The following is an 11575-nucleotide window of genomic DNA, read 5'->3' as shown; positions in this document are numbered from 1 at the left end:
CACAGTCCTTAAAAAATCCAAACACTTAAAAGTCCATAGTCTCTTAATAGTCTCTTAACTGTGGCTAGGCTTCTGTAAAATCCAAAACAAGTACTGTCTTATTTCAAAGGGAAGAATCAGGCACACCTAAGCAAAACCAAAGTCCAGCAAAGTAGCTCAAGGCTGGAGATCTGGGAGTCACTCACGAGCTTCTAGGTAATTGGTACCAGGAGTGGGGTGTTGGTTGTGAAGAACCTGACCATGTGGGGTTTTGGAAAACTGTGGAAGATTTTGGATGTTTGGGCTAGAAACATGGTTGATTGCTGTAAGCAGAGCTTAATAGGCCATTCTAGTAAATACCTGGAAGAGAGTAGTGCTGAGAACAGTGTAGTTCCAGAGGGAAATAAGGACTTAAGCAGCACTTGGGATATTTTGGCAAAGAGTCTGGCTGGAGTCTGCCCTTGACCTAAAAGCTTGCCTGAGGCTGATTAGTATTGGAGTCCTGGCATGTGCAGAAGAGTATCCCTTTGATAAGGAGATTAAGGAGGGGGCCTGGAGATTCCCACTTAAACAGTGGAGAGAATGCCTCCAGGGCAAGACCACACCCAGTTAAGCCTTGTGAAAAGAAAATGCTGCAGGAACCATGGAAGAGAAAACCTTCTAAAATGGGTAAAGCAGGCTGGAGTCCACCCCAAACTTGCAGTCAAACTTGGCAGTGTCATTCACCTGGTGCTGGCTTTAGAGGCATGCAAGATGCAAGAGTGAAGGGATCATCAGTTCTTCCTCTGAGGTTTCAGAGAGCCTCGGAGGCCAGGCAGCGTGAAGCACAGGTGCCCCTGCCTAGGAAAGGCCCTGATAGGCCATTGCATGAGGCTTTGAAGGTGAAGCCTGGTTGGCAGTGGAGACCCCCAAGAAGTTCATGATGCCAGAGCTGTGAGGCATCTGCCAAGAAGACCTGCACACAGGGAGTGGTACCAGCACAAGAGAGAGAGATGTGTGTTGCACGCAGCAAAGCTAGAGAGGCTGAGCCACCTAAGCCCTTTGGAAATAAAGTCCCAGAAGTTGGATGTGGAGCTACTGGATTTGGTGTTTGCCCAGCTGGTTTTGGGTTTTGTTTTGGTCCAGTATTTCCTTACTATCCCTCCAGTCCTCCCTTTTGGAATGGTAATGTGTATTTGATTCCACTGTATATTGGGAATATGTAATTTGTCTTTTGATTTCATAGAGGCTTACAGTTAAGATATTTAACTGAGTCTCAGAATAGACTTTGGAGTGTGGACTTTTGAATTGTATTGAGACTGATAATGACTATGGGGACTTTTAAAGTTGGACAAAATGCATTTTGCATTTTATATGATCATGAGCCTATATGGGCCAGGGGTTGGAATATGGTGGTTTGAATGAAAATGTGCCCCATAGGCTCCAAGTGTTTGGACATTTTTTTCCTAGATGATGGTGCTGTTTTGGGAGGTTTTAGAAGGTGTGGCTATCCTGGAGGAAGCACGTCACTGGGGGTGCTAGAGAGTTCTTAAGCCTTGCCAGATCTCCAGTTGCTCTCTTGCTTCCTGTGCCTGTGAAAGCTTAGCTTCCGCTCCTTCTTTAACCACCTCTGCCACCATGCCTCCCTGCCAAGATGGACTGTAATTCCCCTGGAACTGTAAGCTCAAATAAACCCTCCCTTCTATAAATTGCTTGGGTCAGTGTTTCTACCACAGCAACAGAAAAGTGACTAGTACAGAAGCCTATGAAAACCGTTAAAACGTGAACATGAATGTCTTAGTAAGCACAACAAAATGAACAAAAAGTGATTTTCCTTTGAGCTCCTTACTTGAATTGTATCCACTTTCAAACTGAACAGGTGCTGTCTTCATGAACTCCCACTGGACTCATAATAAACTGCACCTTTGCATTGCCTTTCGGACCCATCTGACAGTAGAGTTCATCAATTTGAACTGGCCCTCAGCTTTAGATGGCTGATCCTGTTTCATCACTAACTTATCCACAGAATTGGCTTTGTGATACCTGTTGCAGAGCCCATGGTGTTCTTCTTAATTCCTAGTAACTGCATCAGGTCTTAATCTCTGAGCTTTTGATGACTTCCTAGTGAGCCAGTGTTTTCTCACCAGGTCCTGTAAGTGGACCCATCAGTGACACACCTCTCTGTGTTGCTAATTTGTCTTTCTGGGCAGTTTAGTAACACCTTTAGATTTCCTGGAGTACTGCCACTCCTGGTTGCTATGACCGAAGCCTCCCTACTTCCCTCTACTGCCAAATCAATGTCTGTTTCTAATCCTTCCAGTGTTATGCTCTGTTTACTGCACAGTTCTTTATTCTTGTAGCCTTCTTGGATCATCATCCTATAGCCTATCCCTATCCATTCCAGTCTTCTGTGTTTAAGGTCATCATATTCTCCTGTCTTCTATGGCATGACAAATCTGGCTTCCTTTAAGACAACATTCATAGTAAGAACTACTGGGTTATTGAATTATAGACCAGCTCCCTCATAGGAGGCTCCATGGTGAGTCCCTGGATCTGACATTAAGTTGAAGTATCATCAACTGAGTCCCAGGTCTGGCTAGTTGTATTTCACACAAAACCTAGAGGAATATTAAGACTGTTCTCATTCCCCAATCCTCAAACAAATGAATCAATGGATAAATAAATAAAACATAAACAAGTCTCACAGAACTATACTAGCTGTTTCTCACTGATACCAACTTATACAGGTCACTTAGGTTTTCCTGTTCTAGGACAAGGTACTACCTTAGAGATTATATTATTGTTACTAAATTTTAGAATGTTTAAAGTTAGAAAGCACTAGCTATTTCTAGAATGTCAAAGTTAAACAAAGTCAGACACTACTTGAAGCATTAAAAGGAGATTTTATTTGGGAATGTACTATTGTAATAGGGAAGTGAGTCCAGTCCAGTGGGAATTAAACTCAGTTTCCCTGTAACAAATGACATGATATTTGAAGGCTGAGATATATTAAGGAAAAGGCCCGTGGGACTGATAATGGCCCACATGGCTAGGATGATCTGCCTTGTTAAGTGGATTTATCATGGGAAAAACGAGTCTCTCCTGTCTTCATGATAGAAGGCGAGGGTACTTTAGAGCAAGGTGCCCACTAGAAATTAGGCCCTGTCTTCTGCCAGGGACTGGGAGTGAGAGGGAGCAGTGGTTTTCCTAAAAGTCAAAATTCTTAGAGACACGGAGTTTTCAGGACCTTAATATTCCCAAACGCTCTTCAGTATGGGTTCGTCCAGTGAAGCCTGGTCAACCTATTAAGATTTACACTCTTAAAAGAGACTCATTCTCCCCCCTTCCAGAAGCCGTTGGTTGCCAATTATTCCTCAGATAAGGTTGGGGTTTTTCCACCACTTCCCACTTCCATGCTGGGATTTTGTCTGACTTGAGCTTAGGTGTGACGTGTGCATGGTGTCCCCGTTGCTGTGAGTTCATGTGAGCAACTGACCAGCTGTTTGGAAAACTCTGTTACCTTCTGGTCATCCATCTGGCTCTTACAATCTTTCTGTTTCTTATTTTGCAATGATCTCTGAGCCGTGGGAGGCAGAAGTTTAATATAGGTGTACTGTTCAGGGATAAGCATCTGCAGCTTCTTCTCTGTACTTTGGCCAGTTGTGGTTTTCTTGGTTAATCACCATCTGCTGTATAAAGAAGCTTCTTTGGTGAGAGCTGAGAGATACATTAATCTACAAGTTTAATAATAAGTCATTAGGAGTCAGTTTACTACTATATCTATTTAGTACAAAACTAGTATTAGGTTCTCCTCTATGTCCTGTGACCTGTCTAGCCTCTGGTACCTAGGCCTGATACTAATGTCAGGTATGGGCTCTATTCTATGAAGTAGACCTTAAAACCAATTAGAAAGTGGTTGTTTGCACCCATAAGCAGGGCGCTATTGCACCTGTGAACATATCTTACCAGGACAGTTATCCTCACAATAAAACCCTATTTTTGAATATACTGCATATATGAGGTGTAGAACAAAGAAGGAGAAATCAAGCTGTTGCTGACTTCAGATCAAATCGACTGGCTAGCATTCATAGTGGTAGAAAATGCTGCACATGCTATCTGAAGAGAAAATTGATCATCAGCCTTATAGCTGCAAACAACAACAGGCTTATCCATTTTGAAGGCCAAAGTATGGATTAGTCATGAAGAGAGCTCAGAAGAGCTTTAGTAGGCTTCAAGGAAAATACAGTGGGCTTGGGAACACCTTCCTAGCTGTGCTTTTCTCTAGTACTGGGCTTGGAGAGTAGGTAATATATGAAAAGGAAAGACCAGGAACTAGCATCTTCTATGATTTACAAACATGATAGAATCAACTTAAAACACTAAGTGAATCCCCATTGTAATGTGGTCTCTATTAGCTAAACAGCATTTTATGACTCAATACACATATACACATGCACACATGCAAACATTAGTGTCTTTATTTCGTATTTACTGACATTTTAAAATGCCACATTTCCCCATTTTAATTGTACTCTAAGAGTGCTTGTTTACTTGACCTCCCTGCTTCTTGAGATGATTTTGTGAATAAATTTTAATATAGTGCTAATAAAACTTTAGAACTTTATAAAAAAAGTTCCTGAGTTCCTGAAAAAAAAAAAATATATATATATATATGCACACATTTAGGGAGAAGTACAGGACATGATAGTTAATAAAATATTAGTAAACAACAACTTGTTTACTGGGAAATGTAAAACTGCTGGTATTCTTTTACTTCTGGTTTATGGTCATTAATTTGATTTGTTTGATGTAAGTAATTTTATTGTGCTAACCCGATCACTAGACCATTCTTTGAACTGCAGTTTGATATTTAACAATTGTTGAACACAAGTAGCAACACAAACACGCACACAGACACAGACACACATGCATGCTGCTGTAAAGATTCTCTAATTTCATATTAAGCAACGTCTTTCCATAAACTTAAAACTGTTGGGACTTTTGCTGGAATCACATTTTTTTTTTTTTTTTTTTGTGCCATTGCCTCAAAAAAGAACCAACAAAAAAAATTTTTTGAACAACCGGGCATGGTGGTGCATGCCTCTAGTCCCAGCACTCGGGAGGCAGAGGCAGGCAGATCTCTGTGAGTTTGAGGCCAGCCAGGTCTACCTAGTGAGTTCCAGGACAGCTGGGGCTATAGGGAGACCATGTCTCAAAAACAACAACAACAACAACAAAAAGACAAAAAAGTGTTTACAACTTTAAAATACATGAACTGATAAAAATTGATAAATTTAAAAAATTATGAATAATTAATGTCCTGAAGTCTCACTACCACTGTTTCAAGCAAGTTAGTATTTACTCATGTTTATTCACACCACATGACTTTTGAGAATGCTAATTACTCAAAACTATAAATTTCTAGGAAATATTTTCGAAGCTTTTTTAATTGAATTTTTTTGAATCTTATGCACTACATTTTGACCATATTTAGATCCACTCCTATCTTCACTCCTTACCTTTCCACCCCCAATTTCATTCACATATATTTCCATTTCGTTTGTTTCTCCAAATGCTTTGGCGTGGGTTCATCCACTGGAGTCTGGTCATCCTACTAAGACTCTCACCCTTACAGAAGACTGACTCTCCCCTTCCCAGCAGCCATTGGGTGCTCATCGTTCCTCGGGTAGTGTTGGGGTTTCTTATCAACTTCCCTCCGTCTATGCTGGGATCTGTCTGGCTTGGTCACTGTAGCCATCTGAGCTCATCAACTCCTGTGCTTTCACAGTGCTCCAGTTCAGGTTGTCCTTCCTTTATATAATAATGGCCCGCAAAATGGAATATGCCAAAGAGAAGCTGCTTTCTCTAAGGGGTATGGAGAACGTTCCCAAGTTATCAGGAATGAAAAACTTGTGTTATTGGGGTTTCTAAGATCTGTCATTAGACAGAATCGTCTGTGAAACTCATATTTTGCTTTAATACATCATATATCCATAGTGTATAAGTGCTTAAGATTAAAAAGTATTTTTATTGTATTTGTTTATATAGGATATGAAATATTTTATATTTTATGAAAGTTTTATATACACATATGCACGTTGAAATGGTTTCACATCAGGCAAATGCTCGGCTTCAGACCTATACCATCAACCACTCTGTCAATATTTGTTTGGACACTGCTTTCTTGCTTTCGAACTTTTTCTCTCCTTTTAAATTGTCCTCATTCAGCAGGTATTTATCTGAAGTCTTAGTTTTCTTAAAATGTTAACTTTGAGCTTTATGATTCTCTTTTAATCTTTAGTACTTATTTAATTTTTTCTTATTTTTTATTTTCTTTAATTACCTGTGACCTTGTTTATTGTCTTATAAGAAGCATATTGAATTCTTAAAGTCTTGGAAACGAGATATTTGTAACAGTAAAGAGCCAATTGAGTCTCAGATATTCAGGAGTTCTGCTTTGTTATCTGCAGAAATACTTACTCAGCATGGCAGCCAAATGCAGGAGTCAGAGCTGAGCATCAGCACAAGCTGCTTAGAAACCAACCCCAGAACTACAGAAATTGCAGTGGAAAAAATCCAATAAAATCACCACTGGAAGATTTGTTAGTGGGAGTTATTTTCCTTCATATGGTAATTCCATCAAACACTTTAGTTGATCAATAATTTAAAAAAGTTTTAGCCAACTTATAATGTAAAAAATAATTATGATATATTTCAGAAATGTAAATAAAGTGTTCCCTTAGTTTGCTATTATATCCATTTGGAGATATTTAGCCTTAATTCATTCTGGTTGCTCATGTTTGTGAGAGGAAGAAAAATTTAGTCAAAGCATCATTCATTAGTTTTACCCACAATTAATGTTTTACACACAGAATAGTAAAATAGCCTTTACAAATCCTGTTATTTATAAGTGAAGTTCCAAGCCGTGCTTTCTCTGTCACTCTTGAAATATACCTAGTCTGGATTGAGATGTGCCATAAGAATGAAATCCATGCTGGATCTAGAAGAACTAGTTATAAAATGTAAGATACCTCATTAATAGTTTTTATTCTGCTTACATGTTTAAGTCTTACATATTTAGTGTATGTTTAACTAAATTATTTATCAAACTTACATTTTATGAAACCTTAATGTGGTTACTAGAAAACTGAAAATTACAGATATGACTCACATTATATTTCTATCAGAAAGTGCTGGTTTAAAATTTTATTTTTTCATGTGTTTGTAACAAAGTGTGAAAACTGCAGTAACAGGCCTGCTATTGCCGGCCTCAAGGTACTTTGTCTGTTTCAAAAGTAATTTATTTTCCTTTCTACTCTTTTGTTTAAAGAGCTTATTTTTGCTACCTGAGACCTTTTTCTTAATTTGGAGAAGTGAAAAAAAGAAATCATAGGAAAAGCTTTTGTTTTTTCTAAGAAAACATATGAACTGGATAGTTTTAACTTGCAAACAGAATGATTAGCAATTCAAGAGGGAAATTTCATTTCTTACTACAGTTATGTTAGAAACATTGTAAGTTTTCAAACAGCCATAGTTTTATGTATTCTATGCCTTAATCACCTTCATTTTGCTGTAATAATACACCCTGACCAAAACACCTGAATGCCAAAGTATTTATTTTGACTTAGAGTACAGAAGGGGACAGTCTATCATGGCAGGGAGGACATGGTATCAGAGGCAGAGGGCTGGCTGGTCACATTGCCTCCATACTCAGGAAGCAGTGAATAAACAGAAAGTGGTACTTGGCTACAAAGCATCAAGACTTGTTTCTAGTGACCCACTTCCAAAGATTCCATGACTTTCCCAAGTAATCACCAATGGAGGGTTAAGTGTTCAAATACTTGAGCCAATGGGGAACATTTCACATTCAAACACAAATAATCTTGTTTAGAAATTTTAAATCCACATGACGGTGTTCCTTGTAATAAGTACTTAGATATTAAAAATCCACTTATGAAGTAAACATTTCCATCTAAGTTTTCCAATGCTTATTTCATTGATGGTCTGTGTTTCAATGGATCCACTGGTTATCTATTACACCAGTCTCTGATTTTCCTATTAGAGTTCGTGCTATGAGTGGACTGTGCAGTTTGGAATATGGGCTTCAAATTAAAACTATAGAATAATTTCTTTGTTCCTCCATTTGCTAATTAAAAGGTATTGGAATGGATAACATTAATTCTCATCCAAATGATTCACCAGAGTACATATTTGTGGATTTGGGGGAACATTTGAGCACAGTATAACTTCTTACCTGTTTAGAAACTCTCTACAATAGAATTGTGTAGCATCCCGTGGGTATGGCAGTGTCCTAAAATAACTGAGAAACTGTGTTATTTGAAAAAGTAACATTTTGAGTGAAAGTTAAATTTGCATTTCATAGCAGTTTTTCATTCTAAAATTACTCAGAAATTGTAAAAGCACATAATTATGTCCAGACTTAATTGCTCCCACTTTCTGTAAACAGTGTTGAGTTCCAAGTGTTATGATGGATTATATTATCCAATTTAAAAAGGCACTTTTATGTATTTTGTTTGACTGTCATTGGTGTTGGATTTATTCTAAATGTGACATTACTTGAAGATCTAGGTACTATACCAGCTTGCTTATGACTATAAGCAGAGTTTTTTGAAGACTCAGAGATCGTGGCACAACTTTATTTTCACATGCAAAGCTGAAGTATTCTTATTTATAATGTTCTGATTTACACTGTGGTGTGATTTTGCTTTTCTTTTCCTTTTTGTCTTTTGTTCTTGTTCTGTTTTCTTTTGAGTCAGGGTCTCACTATGTAGACTAGGCTGGCCCTGAACTCGAGACTCACCTGCCTCTGCCTCCTTAGTACTGGGACTAAAAGCATGTACTACCATACCCAGCTGATTTTACTTAAGATGTAAAAACAAATAATAAAATAATTCATTTTATGCATAGACTATAGGAAGTGAAATCATTCACATGTTAAGAAAACTGTAATGAAAATTTTAACAAGTAGTACTGATACTGATGTCATCATTAAAGTTGAATTCCTCCTGTTTGTGGTTCCTTGTAGTGGAACAAGTTTACATGATAGTGTAATGACAGATTGTGTCTCAAAAATGTGTTTACTATTGAACTTTGCTCTTTCTATCAAAACTCAAAATTTTACAATGTAAGGCTGGTTTGAAATGGGAATGTTACAAGCATGTTTCTTCCCCTTCTTTGTGAAGTATTCTCTGCCATGTAAGAAAAGTCAATCTATTAATAAGGACTTAAAGTCCTTCATGATAGACTTTTATTTTGCCCCCAAGATAGTTCTTGAAATTCTAAGTTCCAGGCAGAATTCAGTGACACAGTTGCTTTGAATTAATTGCTCTCCAATCAGAGCCTTCTCCTCCCTCTAGGGCAGATAATTCACATATAAGGCAGACAGTGTTCTGTCCTTTCTAGGAATAGCAGGTATGTGGTTCTTAACAGTAGGCTTTAATATTCAGAACCCTGAAGACATTTCAGTATGCTGCAGATCATTTTAAAAAGGATGAAGTTTTGATTCCTATGAATGTTGTTTAGTAATGCATGAAGGGAGGAGAGTATTTGTTTCATTACTTACAATGAAAAATAAATAATTTTGTATATGTCTGTGTATATTATTATGTAACTACATACGAAAGATTAACTTTTGGTACATGATGTTTTTATATTTTCATGCTTTAGGCCGATTTTAGTTTAGTACAAAGTTTGATATTTTGTTCCATAATATATTTAGGATCCATGAAACCAAACTCTTTCAAGGGCAAGAGTATATTTTGTATATCTTATCGTACATGTGCAAAAATATTTGATACCATGATTTTGTTTTCTGAATTTAAAACCATAGTTTGATTTTAAGTATACTTCTCCTTTTGACATGAAATATCCTCCAGCTGGGAGTAATAAATTGCTTCAGTTTTTCTGGACAGTAGTTTAGTAAACTGAAGAGAGTACCATTCACTTTTAGAAATTTGTTTTATGTAATAACTAAAACTATATATGAATACTACAATATAAGAATAATTATATTACACTTATTTCTAATGATAGATGCCCAAAACACTATAACTTCCAAAAATGTAGTGGTTGATAGTTTTAAAAAATATTTTCCTTATTATTTTTATTTTATGTGTATGAATGTATTGCCTGCCTACAGGTAAGTGCACCTGTGTTGCACAGTACTCATGGAGGTCAGAAGCAGGCATTGGATCTTTTGGACCTGGAGGAATGGATGGTTGTTAGACACCATGTGAGTGCTGGGAACCAAACCCAGGTCCTCTACAAGAGCAGTCAGTGCTCTTAATTGCTGAGCCATCTCTCCAGCTCCTTTAAAAAATTATTTATTAGTGATTAATATTTTTAAAGAATTTTGTGGCACCTCATATAATTGTTATGTAACTGTTAATGTAAGTGGCTTTTTAAAAAAAGAAGTTAGAATGTAATGTTAGCATTTAAAGCATATAAAATTAAACCATAACCATAAATAGGCATATAATACTAATTTATATATGACGAAAAGAATATGCTTAATAGTTTTCTTGTTTGGACACTTGAGTATTTTCCAATTTTTATTCAGAATTATTATGAGTTACTTCTATAATTATAATAAATCATAATAAATACATTTTAAAAACCTAAGTCTCTGTTAGAGTATGCTGCCTCTGCATTTCAGTATCAGTCACAAATGAGCACGTGGCTTTAGCTCTTGATGCTTAGAACATGATTCCTGTCCGGGCTGTTATGAATTTCTTAAAGGTCAGGATCTTGAATTGTGGACTTTTGCTTCCTTTTCAGTTTTCATAAAAATGCATTTTTGTCTTTCGGAATTATTATTTCCTTACTGTATGTCATACCCTAGGAAGGCACAGAGATAAGTAAGGTATATCCCTTAGGCCATAGACTTTTCATTTTATTCTAAGAAAAAAAAAATCAAACCAAAGAATAGTGAGTACTCATTCTATGTGTTATTTATTTTTTGGTCTTTTGAGACAGGGTCGCTCTGTAGACCCAGCTGGCCTGGAACTGATCCTGTAGACCAGGCTGGCCTTGAACTCATAGAAATCCCCCTGCCTCTGCCTCTTGGGGGCTGGGATTAAAGGTACAACCATGCGGGGCCCATTTGTAATGTGTTTTTGCATTCTATATATTAATTATAACTGTGCCATAGAATTGTTATTGTAACACTATTTTTTAACTTGTGGATAACTGAGAATGACATAGATAGAATGGAGATTTTGATATGCAAGCAAATGTGTATAATAATTAAACTCAATTGCTAGTGAGAGGTTGTAAAGTGATAGGACCCAGGCCAGTCACTTTCCTGCCATCTCCACAGAACATAAAGAATTGTGGGCATCTCTACTTTGCATTAAGGTAAATTCAGCTCCAAAGATATAAGTATTTTGACTAAAATTACACGGTGGCTATGCTGGACTTTGAGGCACAGACTGTCTGATGTTTTTCCCCATGCTTACACTAATTAGGGTTTATACAGACTTAAACTTTTCACAGATCATCTATAATTTGTTTCTTTTTAAATAAATCCATTATATACTTCCTTAACAGCTATAGCTGAATAGTTGGTACTAGTCTTTCTATTTTGCGAAGAAGAACT

At 37.1% G+C, this 11575-nt stretch overlaps 1 protein-coding gene across 10 annotated transcripts in view; it reads left to right on the top strand.

Annotated features, from left to right (window-relative positions):
* Immp2l (inner mitochondrial membrane peptidase subunit 2) overlaps positions 1-11575 on the top strand; it is a 964149-nt gene that overhangs the window by 409893 nt on the left and 542681 nt on the right. The window lies entirely within an intron of this gene.

This window comes from Nannospalax galili, unplaced genomic scaffold (genome assembly GCF_000622305.1).
Source record: "Nannospalax galili isolate Female #2095 unplaced genomic scaffold, S.galili_v1.0 scaffold273, whole genome shotgun sequence".
NCBI lineage: Eukaryota > Metazoa > Chordata > Mammalia > Rodentia > Spalacidae > Nannospalax > Nannospalax galili.
This window is presented reverse-complemented; position numbering and strand designations above follow the sequence as displayed.